Source organism: Meles meles, chromosome 1 (genome assembly GCF_922984935.1).
Source record: "Meles meles chromosome 1, mMelMel3.1 paternal haplotype, whole genome shotgun sequence".
Classification (NCBI taxonomy): Eukaryota; Metazoa; Chordata; class Mammalia; order Carnivora; family Mustelidae; genus Meles; species Meles meles.
The window spans coordinates 192,590,615-192,610,944 of record NC_060066.1 but is presented as its reverse complement, the minus strand read 5'-3'; the positions used below and the strand labels follow the sequence as shown (position 1 = coordinate 192,610,944).

General features: G+C 43.3%; 1 protein-coding gene and 1 non-coding gene across 3 annotated transcripts in view; both read left to right on the top strand.

Annotated features, from left to right (window-relative positions):
- The window catches only part of ZBTB8A (zinc finger and BTB domain containing 8A), a 58,124-nt gene that overhangs the window by 23,320 nt on the left and 14,474 nt on the right, over positions 1–20,330 (top strand). The gene's annotated exons all lie outside the window — the stretch shown is intronic.
- On the top strand, positions 16,051–16,196 carry LOC123927980. Its single transcript, XR_006815573.1, has one exon. It is a non-coding gene; the product is annotated as a U4 spliceosomal RNA (small nuclear RNA).

The window sequence follows — 20,330 nt, the reverse complement described above, 5'->3', positions numbered from 1 at the left end:
TGGTTAATCTGAATAGAATTGACATATTAACTGGTCTTCTGATTCATATATATGGCCTGTCTCTCCTTTTATTTGGATCTTTGACATTTCACTCAGCCATTTTGTGGTTTTCAGTATACAGAGTTTGGATATATTTTAGTAATTCAGTCCCTTAGTGTTTCATTTTTTTTAAAGGTTTTTTTTTTTTTAAAGATTTTATTTATTTATTTGACAGAGGGAGAGGGAACACAAGCAGGGGGAGCGGGAGAGGGAGAAGCAGGTTATTTAGAACTTTAATGTTCAGTTTCCAAATTTTAGGGGATTTCCTTTTGCTATTGATGTCTAACTTAATTCCATATGGTCAGAGAGTATACTTTATATGACTGCAATCCTTTAAATATATTAAAAGTTGTTTTATGGCCAGCTTATGGTCTATCTTGGTAAATGTTTGAAATGCACTTAAAAAGAATGTATATTTTGCTGCTGTTGTGCAAAGTGTTCTATAAACATCAATTTGGTCAAGCTGGTTAGTAGTGTTTGTCAAGTGTTTTATACACTTATCGATTTTTCCATCTATTCCCTCTATCAATTACTGAGGAGTGTTGAAATACACAACAATAAATATGAATTTCAGTATTTCTCTTCACTTCTGCCAGTTTTTGCTTTCTGTATTTTGAACCTCTATTATTAGGTACATAGATACTTTTGGTTCTATTTTCTCAGTGAATTAATACCTTTAGAACTATAAAATCTTTTTTAGCTCTGGTATTGGCTTGAGCCTACTTTGATATTAATTTAACTATCCATCTCTCTTACAAGTAGTGTTTTCATGGTATCCTTTTTATGTTTATTTACTCTTAATATCTGTATCTTTATATTTAAAGTGGATTTCTTATAGATAGCATGTATTTGGTCATTTTTCATCCAGTCTGATAATCTTTTTAAGTGGAGTTCTGCATATTTGCATTTAATATAATTATCAGTATATTTGGATTTATATGTACCATTTTCCTGGGTTTGTTTGTTTGTGTTTTTTTTGTATCATTTCTTTTTCTTTCTTTTTTTTTTTTTTAAAGATTTTATTTATTTGACAGATAGAGATCACAAGTAGGGAGAGAGGCAGGCATAGAGAGAGAGAGAGGAGGAAGCAGGCTCCCCGCCAATCAGAGAGCCCAATGCGGAGCTCTATCCCAGGACCCTAGGATCATGACCTGAGCGAAAGGCAGAGGCTTTAACCCACTGAGCCACCCAGGCGCCCCTCATTTCTTTTTCTTCCTTTCCCACTCTTTTCCTGCCTTTTCTCTATCCTGCCTCAAAAAAGACTATTGAGTGATTTTTGTATTCTCCACTTTATCTCCACTGTTAGCTTAGTAGCTTAAACTCTTTTTTTACATTTAATTGTTGCTCTAGGGATTACAACTTGTGTTTCCCTCATCACAATATGCATTTATCACTCATCACATATCACACTAGTTCATGTATAGCAGGAATTGGCAAACTACAGTCTTCAGATCAAGTCTGGATCCCTACCTGCTTTCATAAGTAAAACCCCAGCCATTCATTTACGTGTTGTTTATGGTATATTTTGTGCTACAGTGGCAGAGTTGAGTTGTTGCAATGAGACCATTAGCCTGTAAAACCTAAAATATTTACTATCTTGCCTTTTACAGCAAAAGTTTGCAAACCTCTGATGTATAATGTAGTTCTGTTTCTCATCTTTTCTTCAAATGCTTTTTCTGCTTCTGTCTTTTCCAGAACCTCAATTACAAACATATTAGACCATTTAGTATTGTTCTACATGTCACTAATGCTCTGTTCATTTTTTAAATCATTCTTTTTTGTTTTACGTGAAATAATCCAGCGCTATGTCTTCTCATTCATGGATATTCTTCTGCGGTTCATAACCTGCTATTATTAAGCCCATCTAGTGAGTTTTTAATTTCCGCTGTTGTATTTTTGTTTCTAGGAATTTTTTTGTTTTTAATATCTTCTGTTTCTCTATATTCTTCATGTTTTTCTTTAAATTTTGAATGTATGTGTAATAACTGTTTTTATATCTTTGCTAGGTCTAGCATTCATTTCTGGATCTATTGACTAATTTTTCTTCTGATTCTAGTATGACTTTTATTTTTCACATGTCTAGTACTTTTTGATGGGATGATAGACGAGGTAAACATGTGTTTTTGAGTGTCTGAATTCTGTGCCTTTATTTTATTTTATTTTTTAAAGATTTTATTTATTTATTTAACAGAGAGAGACAGTGGGAGAGGGAACACAAGCAGGGGCAGAGGGAGAGGGAGAAGCAGGCTTCCCGCTGAGCAAGGAGCCTGATGTGGGGCTCGATTCCAGGACCCTGGGATCATGACCTGAGCGGAAGGCAGACGCTTAATGCCTGAGCCACCCAGGCGCCCCAATTTCATGCCTTTAAAGACCTTGAATTTTTGCTTTACTTGCTAGTTAAGTTGCTAAGGGATCAGCTTGATGATTTATGGCCTGTTTTTTAGTTTGGGGGACAGTTTTAGAAGGGTCTTTACTGTTGAGTTAGGTTAGTCCTTCTACTTAAGTGTTACTGTTTTAGTTTCTCTAATGCCTTAGGTGTTCAGTGAAGAATTCTCACTCTGGCTGGTCAAAAGTTAATTGTCTCTTAACTGTCTATAAGCTCTAGGAATTTTTCTGCTTACACTTCTTCTGTTTACTCAGACTCTGGGAGTTTCACACTATATATATGTATTAGTGTTTAGGACAGACTTAGAATACTCCTCTACAGATTTACTGACCCCATTGCCTGTGTAGTTGTCTCATCTAGTACTTTACCCTACAACTTCCAGGTACCTCAGCCATGGTGAACTCAGCCCCCATCCCCCACCTCTGCTTTTTTTTTTTTAAATAGGCTCCACACCCAGCATGGAGCTTGAACTCACAACCCTGAGATTAAGAGTCACATTCTCCATGGACTGAGCCAACCTGACGCCCGTGTTCAGTCCCTTTTGATTTCCCCTTCCAGTATCACAATCTAGAAAGCCAAAGCGATTGGCTAACCTCATTTGATTCTCAGAGATCATCACCCTACTTTTTCTGTTTTTTATTGTCTAAAAATGGTTTTTTCATGTATTTTATTCAGTTTTCAAATTGTTTATAGCAGAATGCCTAGTCTAGTACCAGTTATTCCAGCATAGCAAAAGCCCAAGAATTTTACTTTGGAAAATAGTTTTCTAATTTGATTTTTGCATTTTTTTTTTTAAGTAGGCTCCATGCCCAGCGTGGAGCCCAATGTGGGGCTTGAACTCAAGACCCCGAGATCAAGACCTGAGCTGTGACCAAGAGTCCGACACCCAGCTGATTGAGCCACCCAGGTGCCCCTACTTTTGCATTTTAAAGATACGTAATGTCACCTCTAACCAATAGCAGTAACTGTTTCATCGTTTCTAATATTCGTATTTTATATTTAATCATCTTGCCTAATTCATGGACTAATACATGCAGGACAGTGTTAAATAATACTATTGATTCTTTCCTGGTATTTTTCCCTAAGGGTAGATGGGAAAGCACTTTAAAGAGATAACATCGGGAGTTAATGTAAGCGTTGGAGGAAAAGACACTGTCAAATGGTATTGGTGAAGATATAAACTGATATAATGTTTTGGGAAAGTAATCTGTACCCACTCAGCAGCTCCACTTCTAGAAATCAGGTTATCTCACAAGTGCTCAAGGATCTGTGAGCAAGGGTGTTTGTTGCAGCATCATTTATAATAGGAAAAAATTGTAAAGTCATAACCCATGACCATGTTTCAGATGAGAATAGAGGAAGTATTAGATTTTAGCTGACAGGATATGATAGTAAAAAATTGGGTATTGATTTGATGCTTCTCTAGCAGTATTCCCAGGTGTCTTGTTTTGGCAGGGGTATGACATAGCCCTGAGAATGTTCTCCTTCTGTTGGCATCGTGTCCTTGTTTGTCTGTGCTCTGGCGACGTACAAGAACGCAGAGAAGTCTGGGTCTTTGGGCGTAGGATGAGAATATGAAGGCCCCAATCTCTGACCACACAATTCAGTCTTTTTTATATAATAACTTCTGGATTTTAAAGTGGGATTTTGAAGCCCACTGTTAGCCAGACTCTGGATTACATTAAACATGGAAGAAACTTCATTATAGAAACAGCCCCTTGAACATTAATTAATTAGAGTGCTCTTCAGCTCTAAATATGTTTATATTTGTAAATTTGATACAGTACTGAATTGTAGTTAATGCATTCTTAAAAGAACTGCCCAGCCAGTTCAATACAGTTAGCACTGATGAGAGCTGATGTAGCCGACTGTGTTCCTGAGCTTGAGAGGCTGCACTAATTTGTGTTCCTAGGCCATGGTTTCCCCTTCTATCATTATTACGTGTTCTGCTAAATGGTTTTGGCCCATAATGACTTATTACGGGTATGCAGGTTTTAAGGCTAAAGTTATTGTAAGAGTATTAAACAGAAATTTTACTTTGGATTTTAAAATGGGTACTTTAGGGGCGCCTGGGTGGCTCAGTCGGTTAAGCATCTGCCTTCGGCTCAGGTCGTGATCCCACGTCCCGGACTGGAGTCCTCCTTTAGGCTCCCTGCTTCTCCCTCCGCCTACCGCCCCCCGGCTTGTGCTCTCCCTCTTTGACAAATAAATAAATATTAAAAAAAATAATAATAAAGTGGATATTTTACAGTGACTTGATCCAGGGAAACACTTTCAAAAGACTTGTCAGCTGTTAATTCGAGATTGGTGGAAGACGTCTGACATCATGGAAATTACCCTAAAGTTATTGTAGCCTGCAAAGAAATGATTCACGACTGTGTACGTGAACAAAACTGAAGGAAACTTGGCCCGCGGGCATGCTAGGACTTCAGGGGATATGAAGGAAAAAGACAGCTGCAACAGAGCTGCACCAGAGACCGTGCTCTAGTGATACGATAACCTGAACTGCACTAAGGACATTAAATTAATGTTCCCATTTATGAAAGTGTGTTCTCTCTGCTAAATAGAGTATTCTTGAATGGGCTACAGGTGCAGCCTTGGAGAGTGGCACAAATTAGAAATAAATGACTCTTGGTCACACATTATAGAAACTCAAATTTCAACAGAGAAGGAAATATGAGGTGCCTGGGTGGCTCATTCGTTAAGTGTCTGCCTTCGGCTCAGGTCATGATCCCAGGGTCCTGGGATTGAACCCCACATCGGACTCCCTGCTCAGTGGGAAGCCTGCTTCTCCCTCTCGCACTCCCCCTGCTTCTGTTCCCTCTCTCGCTGTGTCTCTCTCTGTCAAAAACAATAAATAAAATCTCTTTAAAAAAAAAAAAGAAAAAAGACAAGGAAATGCATAGACTCTTGTAACCACAAATCTAGGAGGAGCATTGGCTTTAGGCACTGCTGGGTCCAGGAATTAGGCTAATGTCATCAGGACTTTCTAGAACAGTTTGTCTGGCTTTCCTCTGTGTTAACATCACTCTTAGGTGGGTTAATCCCTTGTTGAAGACACCTTTTTGTAGGCTTTTAAGTTTCTTAAGGCCCAAGCTCTCATGTAGTGAGAGCTTCGTTCTCCTTGATACACCCTGAAGGAAGGACTAAGACTGATCAGTCTGGTTCGTGTGCCCGTGAGCTCAGCAAGGCCAAGGAATGAGCAGCACCACCAAGCTGTGGAAGGCAGATCCCAAAACAAAAATAGGAATCCCATGCTGCGGAAGAGAAAAGGGTGCTCTGTCCATGAAGACGACAGAGGTCTGAGTATAATAACAGAAACGGAAGGAGGATCATGTAGAAGTACCCTGGAAGGTTATGAGTAATGTGACTTAATGCCTGTGATTTGATTTTTAAGTATTCTGGGGGAAAAAAAGTGGAGGCCAAGAGAAGACAGAAAATTATCAAACCTGATCAGCATTAAAGCTGGGTAGTAAATACACAGGCATTCCGTATATGACATCCTCTGCCTTGGTGTGTGTTTAAAGTTCTGCTTAACGAAGTTAAGGACGAAAATAAGTGCAGTTTCTAGTTGACTACGATTGTTTCTGTTTCTAAGAAAGAAAAGGTAAGAGAGGTGCTGAGAGGAAAGATTGTATGTCATTTGCCCAGAAGGGCGAATCTCAAGATAGATCCTTTTCTTAGACAGCTGATTTATCTATTTTTGGTCCTAGAAATGTTATCAGTCAGGGTCTACTCAGGAAAACAGAAACCACTCTGGGTATTTCAAAGAGAGGTAACCGAATGTATGAAATCGGTTCCAAAAGTCTGAGAAGGGCTAGAACAGCAAAATGGAAAAGAGGGCCCAGGGGGAGCAAGAAGGATTCTTAATACATCAGAAGCTGCCGTGCCCCTGACCTGAAGCCCACAGGTCTGTGCTGGCCGCTGTGCCTTTGAGCTGCTGTCACGGTCAGGTCTGGATCTCCCAAGGACCTGCCACTTCCATCAGAGATGGAAAGTTCAAAGAGTAGAAAGGCCATGGAGTCCAGAATCACCGACCCCCACGCCACTATACCCAACAGCCAGCAGCCACCAGCAACTGCTGCGTTTCCACTGCCCCAGGCAGGAAGCTTCTTTTCCTTTGACTGACTTCCTATCGGTGCTTCCTATTGACACACTCAAAAAGGAAGCCAGCTGCAAGGAAGAAAGGCTAGGAAATGTCGTTTGTAGAATTCCAGTCCCATCAGTAGAGAGTAGAGCATGACCGGTGTTGAGTGGAGAGATGACATGTAAATGACTAGCATAGTCCATCCTCTGGGCAACTTGGCATCTGTATATTCCACTCTTCCCATATTTAAAACTTTTTTTAAAAAAGATTTATTTATTTTGAGAGAGAGAGAGAGAGAGAGTGTGTGTGTGTGTGTGTGTGTGTGTGTGTGTGTGTGTGTGTGCATGTGTGCACGAGTGGGAGGGGCAGAGGGAAAGGGAGAGGGAATCTCAGGCAGACTCCTCACTGAGCATGGAGTCTGGTGCAGGACTTGATCTCACGACCCTGAGACCACCACCCGAGCTGAAAGCAAGAGTTACAGCCCCAAACGACTGTGCCATCTAGGTACGACCCCCCCCCATATTTAAAATTCTAAGCAAATTCATGAGTCTGCTTTACATTATGTAACTATCCTTAGTACAAAAAAGATGGCCTCACCCTCTCCCAAAATAGGAGGTGTTAATTCCTCTTTTAGGTCAGTCATAATCAAATTTAATGGAATCAGGACCCCTAGGTGGCTCAGTCAGTTAAGTGTCCGACTCTTGATTTCTGTTTGGGTCATGATCTCAGGGTTATAAAATGGAGCTCCATGTCAGGCTTGCACTGGGCATGGAGCCTGCTTAAGAGTCTCTCTCTCTCTCTCTCCCTCTGCCCTTCCCCCCATAAAAAAGATTTTTTTAATGGAATCATGTGATGTTTCCCTGCTGGAAGTGTTCTTATCTTGGGAGCCAAGACCTTGGGAGAGAGAGAAGGCAAAAATTCTGTCAGTGGGTTACTAGAAGTAAAAGTGAAAAAGCTTTCATCTCTTAATTTCTGTGAGAATGATGTCGAATGCATTTACCATTTAAATTGGTGGTAAAGCAGATTACTCTCCCTAATGTGGGTGAGCCTCATCCAATCAGTTGAAGGCCTGCATGGAACAAAAGGCTGATCCTCCCCCAAGTAAGAGAGTATTTCCTCTACCTGACTGCCTGGAGCTTGCACGTCGGTTTTTTCCTGCCTTTGGACTCAAACGGAAACACTGGCTCTCCCTGGGTCTCAAGCCTGCCAGCCTTGAAACTGGAACTCACTCCATTGGCTCTCCTGGTTCTCAGGCCTTTAGTCTTGGACTGGAACCACACCGTCAGCTCCCCTGGGTCTCTTGCTTGCCAACTGCAGATTTTTCGACTTATTACCCTCCAGAATCAGTTGAGCCAATTCCTTGTAATAAATCATATATGTATTCTATTGGTTCTGTTTCTCCAGAGAGCCCTAACTAATACAAGAACTATCGTATTTTCTCTCAAATTCTAAGGGCTATGATTCTCCTGTTGGGGCTGGTCATAGGCTCCAAACAGCACACAAACCTCTAACACCACTGGAGTTGCTGTGTCTTAAGGCCTGCATAGCAGAGCAACCTCCACTATAGCCTGGACCTTGTGCAGAATCTTTTCTTGCTCTGGCCACAGTTAAAACTTGCCATCTTGGGCACCTGGGTGGCTCCGTCAGTTAAGCATCCGCCTTCAGCTCAGTTCACGATCCCAGGATCCTGGGCTTAAGCCCCGTGTTGGGATCTCTACTCAGCAGAGAGCCTGCTTCTCTTTCTCCCTCTGCCTGCTTCTCTGCCTACTTATGTGCATGCACTCTCTCTCTCTCTCTCTGTCAAATAAATAAAGAAAATATTTTAAAAACAACTCACCATTTTATGAGTTACTCAGTATAAAGGTTGGAATAGAGCCTATATGCGGTATAGTGTTGCTCCCAAACCACAAGATTCCTACAACTTGTTTTTCTTGATGAGTAGCCTAAGGTACAACAGTTTGTCTTTTACCTTATCATGGGCTAATCCCAACTAATCCCAGATCGTGTGACCCCTAAACCTTTCAACAAGGAGACAGGACCCTCAACCTTCATGGTCTTTGTCTCCTACCTTTAGTCATGCATTAGTCTTCCTAAGGTATCAAGGATAGTGGCTGTGTTCTGCTCATTGTGTCTAGTCGGCATGGTATCATCAAGTGTGATGTCCCTGGCAGGTAAAAGCAAACTGCTGCTCGTGCTTCTTGCTAATCCATATAGAGACAAAAACATCTCTCCACGTCAATGGCTGTCTTCCAGGTGCTGGTTACTATGTTGATTTGTTCCAGTGGAAAGATCACATCTGGGAAACAGCTACAGTTAGAATTACTCATTGATTAAGGACACTGTAATCTACAGTCAGCCTCCGGGACCCATCCACCTTCTACAGAGGCCAAATGGTGAATTAAATGCAGAAGTGATGGAAAGCACCACCCTAACATCTTTGAAGCCTTTGCTGCTGGCATTAGTCTCTGCTTATCCCCTAGAGATGTAGTATGGGTTTTAGTTTATCCTGGTAGGGAGGGGAAGTTTGTTCCTTCTTACCGTAATAGTCCTCACGTCATGATTAGGGAGCAAATGTGGGGCTTCTGCCAGTTGATAAGTGGGACTTTTTGGAACTATACTTTAGAAACTGGGGAAATTGCCATAGGGTGAGATCAACTCAGGCCATTTATCCCTAGACCTCCATGAGTCGCTCCCTTGACTGGTGGGTCAGATGGTGTTCTGGGTACCTAGGGATTAACACCAGTTCAGAACCAATATCTGGCAATCCCTGGAAGGCCCAGATATTTCTCTTTCAGAGAAATCCCAGTATTTCTTCAGTCATCCTACTGCATGGTTTCATTTACATTCATTGAGTAATGATTTACTAGGATTATTTCAGGTCTCTTTGAGGAAGACATGAAGGAAATGTTCTAGTATGTACTTGTGGTAGTATAGTACTACTTCGATCAAAGGTTCAGTAAACCCAGTTCTATAAATTGGTGTAGGTCTGAAGTGTATATGACAGGCTGTCATGCTCCAATATGGCAAACCAGGTCAGCATCTTCCTCAAGGGACCTAGAGTTTCTGGTTGTTTTTGCTTTTGTTTGTTAGTTGGGTTTTGTTTTGTTTTGTTTTGTTTTGGTTCTATAGAACAGTTTCATACTTTAGTAAGCTGTTCATCTAGATAATTCCTAGAGACAACATGATCAACTAGCCATCACCAAAAATCCACCCCTACTGTATATATATGGTAATTGTGTAGCTGTTGTCTGTGGCCTTTAACCACTGTCACTTGGCCTTTGCCACCCTGGGATCTCATCATCCCCATTTCAGAGAAGACATCTCCTTTTGTGCCATTTCCATCCTGTAGGTGACAGCCACAATATCTTAGTGAAGGGAGAATCCTCTGGACATCCGGGTTGCTTCCACATTATGCCAGAAGTTCTGGCTTCTCAGCTTCACTGAATATAGTCCACCCTTGAGTTCCAGTTGTGGTCTGCCCATGAAACAAGTTTTTAGAGCCATTCCCAGGTGTTTGAACTAACACATAAAATCCACAATCTCTGGTAAATGCACCCCTAGCAATAAACCCAGCTTGTTGCAACATTGTTATCCCTCAAAATCCATTACTAAACATATTCCCATGGTTGTGCCAAGGTGAATTAGGAAAGTCTTGCAATATTTTATGTATAAATTATCTCCTCCCCCGTGATACTTTTTCATTATCCCCTTGGGAAATGATGATTCTGGTTATGGTCTGGTGGCAATGAGGGGTGGTGAGGTGTGTCTGGAGGAAAATTGGCATCCCCTTGCAAGGTCATTGCCTCAGGTGTGTTATTAGAGTCTTAAGCAAGGGAAAGCTCGTCTCCTCAGACAAAAGATTGGCTGCTCCCTGGCAAAGGGGAGGCTTATGGGAATGTAGATGCTCAAGGTTCTCAGATCGTCAGAATCTATTCACATGTTCCCATTCCAGGTCTCAAGGTCTCCTTCACCATCAATACCCATCACAAAAGAGACTCGGTCAGATGTAAAATCAACTTATGTTGTAATTTTACAACCCACACAATTACATTTCGTGTCTAGGTTTTAGCTCCGTCCATCCTGTGGCTTCACAGAGGCTCCTTTGAGGCCACGGTCGAAGTTCTCTGGTTTCCTAAGGGTGACTTGAGCTGGGTGTAAAGCTTGGAGCTTATCATTTCCTTTCTGTTATTGCCCCAGTACTATCAGAAGCAGCTCACCTGATGAGGATGAGTCCTTGTAGTTGTCATGAAATGTCATGGTCAAATACAGCAGCCTCTGGTTCCCCAAAGTATGTAATCATCATGCCACTACATGACATGGATTACCAGCATTTCCATTCTTCAGTGGGAATAAGGCCATCATTCTGTTCTGGGTCTGTTCAAGGTCAAAACAGTCAGTAAACCAATCCCCAAACTCTACTTTGGACAGTCTATTTCCTCAGACCTTTTCTGTTACCAAGATGATATAATAAGAGTCCCATCAAAGGGCGCCTGGGTGGCTCAGTGGATTAAGCCTCTGCCTTCGGCTCAGGTCATGATCCCAGGGTCCTGAGATCGAGCCCTGCATCGGGCTGTTTGCTCGGCAGGGAGCCTGTTTCCTCCTCTCTCTCTGCCTGCCTCTCTGCCTACTTGTGATCTCTGTCTGTCAAATAAATAAATAAGATCTTCTTTTAAAAAAAAAGAAAAAAAGAGTCCCATCGAGAAAACAGAAGCCATTCGAGATATTCCAGGCAAGGATAATTTGGTATTGGAAATTAGACAGGTGTGGGAAGGTGTGGAAGGGCACAGATGAGGATGGGGGCTGGAGGACAAAAAGAAAGAAGGCATTGAGACTCAGGATCCCAAGCTGCTGATGCCTCTTCAAGCTGGAGCCCTCGAGCACATAGCCGCTGCTGCACTTTGGAGACGCAGCCAGTCCTGGATCCGCTGAAGAGGCACCACTTCGATCTGAGCTGGAACCACCAGAAAGATTCTGCATCTGCCTGAGCTGCCATTGTCCACATTTACACCCGCCGGCTGCTCTGCGGCAACCGCCAGCAACGGGGAGCACTGGAATGGGAAGTTTCCCTCCTCTGGTCCTCTGAGTCCCATGTTCCATATCCTGCGGGAAGCCAGCTGGTGAGAGATCCTGGGTCATGTAGTTTGCAGCCTTTCAGCCCCATCAGAGCAGAGCAGCACGTAAAAAGGCAGTTTGGGGCCTTAAAAACCATAGGTAAATAACCGGTTCAGAACCTAAAACCAGTTGCCTTAGTTAGGAGGACATTGCTTCCTTATAGGGGCAAAGAAAAACTTATTCAGCCATAGATGGGTAGGTTAAGGAAAGATGGCAGCTTCTCCTGCCTGTTTATTGCTATAGTCTACCAATGAGGCAGTTTCCCCGGGAGAAGTCCCCTAAATATTTACTGAGCATCACCATGCTGTAAGCTGAGCTCGAGCTGTAACACTTTAATCTTGTGATTTAAGTGGAAAGTCTAAATCAGAGTAGATTAGAAATCAGATACACATTTTTTTAAAGGGTTGATTTATTTTGGAGAGAGAGCACAGGGACAAGGGGCAGAGGGAGAGGGAGAAGGAGAACCCCAAGCATTCTCCCTGCTGAGTGTGGACCCAACTTGGGGCTCGATCTCCCACCCTGAGATCACAACCTGAGCCGAAGAATCAGATGCTTAACCGACTGAGCCACCCAGACACCCCCATATACACATTTTTATAGTAACTATTGTAATTCTGTCATATTTCCCATATCCTCATCATTTTCACAAATAATGCTATTTTACTTAGAGATCACAGGCATCTGAAATGAACTCCCATATCATCCTTTCCAGTGATAACCACTTTAGTGTGTTCTCAGTCTCATTCCTTCCTGCTTTACCTGGAAATTTATTTCTTCAGGGACTTTTTTCTTTCTAAAACATTCACATTCTTCTTCATGTTGACCACACCTCCCCTTACTATCACTGTCTCCCTTATTCTTTCCCTACAGGCAAAATTCCGTGAAGAGAGTTGTGGGTACTTATTCCTCTTATCCCATTCTCCCTGAAACCCACCTTAATACAGACACACACGCACACAGAACACAGGTGCACACACACAACCGGCCCCCACACACAACACACAAACACGCACACACACACATACACCCCACTGAACATCCAGTGGTTGACTTAGTCCCCATCTTACCAAAAGCAAACAGCTGATCACCCCTTCTCCTTGAAACACTTTGTTCGGGGCACCTGCGTGGCTCAGTTGTTAAGCATCTGCCTTCAGCTCAAGTCATGATCCCAAGGTCCTGGGATTGAGCCCCCCATGGGGCTCTCTGTTCAGTGGGAAACCTCTTTGTCTCTCTCCCACTCCCCCTGCTTGTGTACCCTCTCTTACTGTCTCTCTAACAAACAAATAAATAAAATCTTTTTTTTTTTTAAGATTTTATTTATTTATTTGACAGTGAGAGAGAGAGATCACAAGTAGGCAGAGAGGCAGGCAGACTGAGAGAGAGAGGGAAGCAAGCTCCCCGCCAAGCAGAGAGCCTGATGTGGGACTCGATCCCAGGACCCTGAGATCATGACCTGAGCCGAAGGCAGCGGCTTAACCCACTGAGCCACCCAGGCGCCCAAATAAATAAAATCTTAAAGAAAGGAAGGAAGGAAGGAAGGAGAGAGGTAAGGAGGGAGGGAGGAAAGAAAGAAAAAAGAAAGGAGGAAAGAAAGAAAGAAAGGGAAAGGAAAGAAAAAAGGAAAGAGTGAAAGAAAAGAAAAGAAACACTTTCTTCACTTCCAGGGTAACTTTCTGGTTTTCCTCGGGTATCTTTGTCAGGGCGAGGGGCTCACCTCTGTTCCATGTGGCCTGCCTCCTGTGGTAGACACATCTAGTTTCATGACTTTAAATACCATCCAAATGCTGATTCGCAGTCTCACATCCCCAGCCTGGACCTATTTCCTCAACTCTACTCATATATTCAACTGCCCACCCTTTATCTCTTATTGGATGGATAACAGGACCCAGGAACTGTGTCCAAACTTGAGCTGCAGAGACTAGTCCCCACAGGTTCCTCTCCTAGTCTTTCCCATTGCAGCAAACGGGACCTCTGCTCAGCCAGTACTCACACCTGTATATCCTGGGGTCACCCTTGTTGGTTCTCTGGCTCTCCCTGCCATACGTGTGTTACCTGGTCTTGGTCCTGGTGTGTGTCCACTGGAGTGTGAATTGCCTTGTCCCTTTTATCTATTCGAAGTCTTTTCATTAAGCCTCTTAAACTTATTCTTAATCCTATCTTGGAATTACAGCCTCCTTTTCGGGGCTCAGTATCTGGTACTGGAATTCAGCTGCCACTGGGCATTTCACTTTAGGTAATAGTCCTGTGACTGCCCTTTGATAAGGTCTGCTGCTGGTGATTTCCCCCACACCTCAGCCTTCTCCTTCCAAGCTCTTCTGTTTCTCCTTCCGCTTGTCAAAGGCAGTGCTCAGGTCTCTCCTGTCTTGTTTAATAGCGAAAGCAAATTTCCCACTTTGCTTTCGCTGTTAAACATCCTCCCACTTCCTATCAACTCTCAGGTGCCTGTTTGAATTTGCACACAGTGACTACTGTTTGCAACACTGAACAGTACTGATGCTCACTCAAATCGTCTATAAATTGCCTGGAAAGCAAATTCTTATTGAAACTTAAACTAAAAAAAAAAAAAGAAAAAAGTTTCATTTTTTTCTCCCAAGGAATTAACTTTTCACTAAAACTTTTAAGAATAGAGTTAGTGTTTTTATAACACTTAATCATCTGAAAAAGAATGGGCAATGTCTTGGACATCAGTGAATCATTCCTCTGTGAAACCAACTTTGATTCCTTTCAGAGTTAGGAGTAGATTTTAAAGAAAAGTTGCACTAATAATTAGATGAAAGTTATCAAAGAATTCAGAATCTTTAGAAATAACTTATAAATTGAGATTCTCTGGTTACAAACAAAAGGAAAGCCAACTCATATTGGCTTAAGAAAAATGGCATTTATTGGGCCAAGTAACTGAAAAGTCCAAGGATAGGTAGATACAGCCAAAGGCCTGGCTGGGACATTGGCAAAAGGCAACCTGTGGCTGTTTTTGTAAATCAAGCTTTATTGGAACACTGCCACGCCCATTGCTTCTCCTATTGTCTGTGGCTGCTTTCGTGCTACAGTGGCAGAATTGAGTGGTGAGGTCGAGGAGTTGTGAGAAGGATCTCTGGCCTGCTATGATGTGTGGGTTTTTCCTGCAAATGAAGCAATTCTCCAACACTAATTCAACTCAGTTCTGACACTGTTTACGTGGAGATGGCTTCGATTCACAGGTTAAGGGCTCAGTCCCACAAGCCTGCCTCCACTTAGGTTCCCATCGCTGGTCCAGGTTGTCACTACCCATGCTTGTGACCGATGCTGTAAATCAGAGGACCCCCTCCTTGGGTTCGATTAGTTTGCTAGATTAGAGCTCACAGAACTAAGGAAACCCGTTTACTTACTCGATGACCAGTTCATTATGAAAGATGTTAAAGAATACAGATGAACAGCCAGATGAAGGGATACATAGGGCCAGGTCCTTTCAAATGCAGGAACTTCTATTCCATGGAGTTTGGGGCCAGCAAGTGGATGTGTTCTGGTTCAGCAACCTGGAAACTCTCAGAACCCTGTCCTTTTGGGGTTTTATGGAGGATTCATTACATACGCGTGATTGATTAAATCATTGGCCATTGGTGACTGATTCAACCTCTAGTTCCTCTCCTCTCTCCAGAGGTCATGGGGAGGGACTGAAAGTACCAACCCTCAAGTTTAATAAATACAATCTAATGGTTGGTTTCCCTGCACACCCCATCCCTGCATCTTAGGGGACTCTAGGGGTCATCTCATTAACGTAAATTCAGCTGTGGTCGTTTGGGACTTAACAGTGAATGACAAGACACCCATAGCACCTTTATGGCTCTGAAGTGACTTCAGAAACTGTGGATGAAAGACCAAATATTAGAACAAAAGATGTTCCTGTTGCTCTTATTGCTTAGGAAATTACAACGGTTTGGGGAGCTCTGAGCCAGGAACCATAGGCAAAGTCCAAAATACATATTTATTATAAATAATAATCTCATACCTACAAGCCCTAAAATATTTCCTGTCTGGCCCTTTACAGAAAAAAAAAAAAAGACCAACATAGGGAACAAAATGATGTTAGTAGATCTGGCCTTTCTCTCTTCCTTCACTCTGCTTTCCTCAGGGTTGGTCCTTTCTCGCAAAGTCTCTGTCATGGTGGCAGTCTGTCCACAGTACATAGTTCTAGGCTTACATCATCACGGGAGTGCTCTTCTTTTCTGGTTGCTCCAGTAAAGATGCTGGGTTCACTTTAATTGAACCGCCTTTGCTTGCCTTGTTTGGTGCATCCATCCCCAAGCCAGTAACTGGCCATGGGGACACAGTGCTCTGATTTGTCAGGTCTGGGTCACAGGCTGGCCTCTGGAATGATGAGTTGAGTCAGTATCTCCCAGACCTAAGAACTGAAAGAGGTGATGGGTGATCCTCTTAAGAAAAGCTGGGGAGCTTTGCGCAGTGGCAGTATCGTAGCCAATGAGGTTTATCCGAGGCGCGATTATTGCTAATTGAAGAAAAGCTGGGGAGTGAGACGCCTGGGTGGCTCAGTGGGTTAAGGCCTCTGCCTTCAGCTCAGGTCATGATCCCAGGGTCCTGGGATCAAGCCCCGCATCGGGCTCTCTGCTAAGCGGGGAGCCTGCTTCCCCCTCTCTCTCTGCCTGCTTCTCTGCCTACTTGTGATCTCTGTCTGTCAAATAAATAAATAAACTGTGAAGTCACACAACAAAGGATGTCAATATTGGTAGGGGGTGATGAATGGTGACAATGATGCTATCTACACAATATCCTTTCTTATTTTTCAAGTTGGGTTGTTTGTCTTTTTCTTATTTATTTATAGGTATCCTTTAAGTATCCAACATATTAATCCTTCATCAGGTATATGCTTTGCAAATATCTTCTCCCAGTCTGTGGTTTGATTTTTTTTTAAAACTTTGTTTAGCATGGTTTTCATTAAAAAGAAACTTTTAGTTTTAATACAGTCCAATATATCAGTCTATTAATGTGTTTTCTGTAACTTGTTTAAAAAATTCCTTAGTCTCGGGGCACCTGGGTGGCTCAGTCATTAAGTGTCTGCCTTTGGCTTGGGTCATGATCTCAGGGTCCTGGGATCGAGGGTTCTGGCTATTGAGTTGCAAGTGTAAGTCCACTGGGCGAGGCTCCAGGAAAGCTTCCTTTCCCTCTGATTTAAAAAAAAAAAAAAAAAAAAAGACAGGCTGGGTTGGTAATTGTCTTTTGTCCTTTCCTCTTCTTCCTGCCAGGAATGTGGACATCAGGCTGGAGATGGGGCAACCATCTTGCAACATGAAGTGTTTTAATCTCATTAATGATATTTTTCGTACATTCAGTCTATTTGGTTCTTCCTCAAACCTACCTCTTCTCCCCTGCCCCCAGCCGCCCCCGGGTTTCTTTTCTTGTGGATAATAACAAAGCAAAAGGAGAATGGCTAACATTCATGAAGTCCTTATTACACGTAGCTTTGAGTGCTATGTGTACAACAGCTCCTTCTATCCTCACAATAATCCTGTGAAATAAGAGCTATTTCTTGTTCCAATTTACAGATAAGGAAATGGATGCAGAGGTTAGGTAAATTACCAGGGCCACGCAGCTATTAAGTGGTAGAGCTGGAATTCCAAATCCAGCTCCCTGGCTCTAGCGTCTATGCTCATAACTATATGTTACTCTCAGGGCGCCTGGGCGGCTCAATCAGTTAAGCCTCTGCCTTCAGCTCAGGTCATGATCTCAGGGTCCTGGGATCGAGCCCCACATGGGGCTCTCTGCTCAGCAGGGAGTCTGCTTCTCCCTCGCCCTCTGCCCATCCCCACCGCTTGTGCTCACTCGCTCCTCTCTCTCTCAAGTAAAGAAAAGTAAAATATTTTTTAAAAGCTACATGCTACTCTTTATATCTTTTATCTCTTTGACCATCTTAAACATACTTATTTTAAAGTCTATTAGATTTTTATTGTTTTCTAAAATTGTGGGTGTTTTGATTCTCCTGTTTGTTCTACCTCTGATTCTTCTTTTTTTTAAAAGATTTTATTTATTTGACAGACAGAGATTACAAGAACACAGAGAAGCAGGCAGAGAGGCAGATGGGGGGGTGGGAAGCAGGCTCCCCACTGAGCAGAGAGCCTGATGTGGGGCTCGATCCCAGGACCCTGGGATCATGACCCCGAGCTGAAGGCAGAGGCCTTAACCCATTGAGCCACCCAGGTTCCCCAACCTGCTGATTCTTCTTTATGAAGAGTCATTTCCTTGTATGTTTTAGCATGTTTGGTGCACATTCAGCGACACGGAGCATGTATCGTGTGCTCATGGGGTACTCCAGGAGCTGGGGATAGATAAGTTAAGCAGGCAAAGCGTCCGCTCTCGTACCTTAAATTCTAGTCGGAGAAAACAGACAGCAAACAAAAGACTAGAGAATGGGAAGGGGTGATTCTATAGGATGCTAAAGGAAAGCTCTGGTTATTCCAACGGAGACCTGAAAATGTGAGAATGCGAGTTACGTGTATCCGTAGGAGCAGATTCCCAAGCAAAAGGGATGGATGGCAAGGACAAAGGCAGCATGGCAGGAATAGGCCTTGAATGTTAGGAATGCGCAGAGGTCTTTGTGGCTGGAATGCAGCGGAGGAGGGATAGAGCAGAGGAGATGATGAGGGCAGAGAGATACCTGGACCAGGCGGTGCACATCAGGCAGGGCCTTTGAGGTCATGAGAACTTTGAGGCTGGATGGGGAGCCTCTCAAGGCTTTCTTTGTGGGTCATAAGCTCAGGGATGGTATTTAAAACTATGAGGCTAGCTGGGCTCACCTAGGGAGTGGTAGGCAAGAGGTCTGAGCCCTGAGGCCTGGGGCATTCCAACGGTAGGGGAGGAAAATTTTTCCTCCACCTTCTTCCTGGCCGGGTCTGGAAATGAAACTGACACAGACACATTAGCGTGAGAAATGCATACAAAATGACTCCATAGAAGTTTCGCATGACTCCGACGCCTTTATCAGGAAATGAAGAGTGGAAGAATCCGTTAGGCCTGAGTATGTTTTTATGCTAGGTTCCTCGCCGCGTGGACAGTCACCGAGGAATATGGTAGGTGAAGGGGTGTGAGATAAATTTAGTAACCGGGGAAGCTCGGCAAAGCCTGTTTGTTCAGATTCTCTTCCGCGTCCCTTTGTCTTCTGAGATAAGGAGGCTCTTTCCTCTGGGTATAAGGAGGGCACCTCTCACCTGGGGGTTATTTTAGTTGCAGGGGAGAAGAGAGGGGGGTTCTGAGTGCCCTTTCTGCTTCTGCTGTTTTCTCAAACTCCTACAAAATATTCAGTACACCAAGGTGCTATATTTTGGGGTAGCATGTCCTGAGTCCCCTGGCATTCGGAGGCTAGGAAGATGAGGACCAGCCGAGGACACTGAGAAGGAGTGGCCGGCGGCGGGGAAAGAACAGGGAGCAGAGGTGTCCGGGCATCAAGTCAAGAGAGTGCTTTAGGGTGAAGACAGGACCCCACTGCCTGCGTAAAATGAGGACAAAGATATGACCGTTGGATTTGGCATGCAAGTTACGAGTGATCTTTTTAAAAAATGATTGTGATGGATGGGGATGGAGGCTGATCGGAAGAGAACGGGGAAAGCAAAGACAGCAAATGAAGAAGCAAACCAAAAAAGTCTTTCTGGCTCAGTCGCTGGAGGGTCCAACTGTTGATTTTGGCTCAGGTCATGATCTCAAGGTGGTGGGATCCAGCCCCACGTGGGGCTCCCCACTCAGCATGGCATCTGCTTGAGGTTCTCTCTCTTTCCTTCCTCCTCTGCCCCTTCCCCCCTCAGATAAGGAAATAAATAAAATCTTAAAACAAGCAAACAACCTCTTTCAATGAATTTTGTGTGAAGGGAGCAGAGAAATGAGTAGTAAACTGGGGCACCCAGCTGGCTTAGTGGGTAGAGCATGAGACTTTTGATCACAGGGTCCTGAGTTCAAGTCCCCTGGGTGGTGTAGAGTTTACTTAGAATAAAAAAAAAATACATATATACATATGTATTTATATATATAAGAAATGAGTTGTAGCCAGAGGTGCATGTGAAATCAAGGGAGGTTTTGTTTGCTTGTTTCTAAGATAGGAAACAATAGACATCACAATGGTACAATATTGGAAATGATCCACTTTATACAAAGAGGGGAACGATTTTGAGTTGCGTCTAAGCAGAGATCATTTCCCACCTGGCTTGCCACCTGAGAGCACCCATCCCAAGTAGTTGTGCATTTGCTTCCACCAAAAGCCCAGGAGTCCCACCAATCCAGGACTAATTTCCACATTAAATTTACACCTTGAGGTTTCTCACACCAAACAGGTAGAATAAATTTGGGTTCCAGAACCTCAAAAAGCACAACCTTGGGTCTGCTAGCTCACCTAGGTACTTTTTTTTTTTAAGATTTTTATTTATTTATTTGACAGACAGAGATCACAAGTAGGCAGAGAGGCAGACAGAGGGAGAGGGGGAAGCAGGCTCCTCGATGAGTAGAAAGCCCGATGTGGGGCTCGATCCCAGGACCCTGAGATCATGACCTGAGCCGAAAGCGGAGGCTTTAACCCCCTGAGCCACCCAGGCACCCCACACCTGGTACTTTTTTTTTTTTTTTTTTTAATTTCCCCAATGAAGGCCCTGTAAAGACAAACTTTGTGTGTTCCCGGGATTTATGGGCAAAGTTCACTAGTCTTTCTTCATGAAGGTCGTGGTCCCTAGAGGA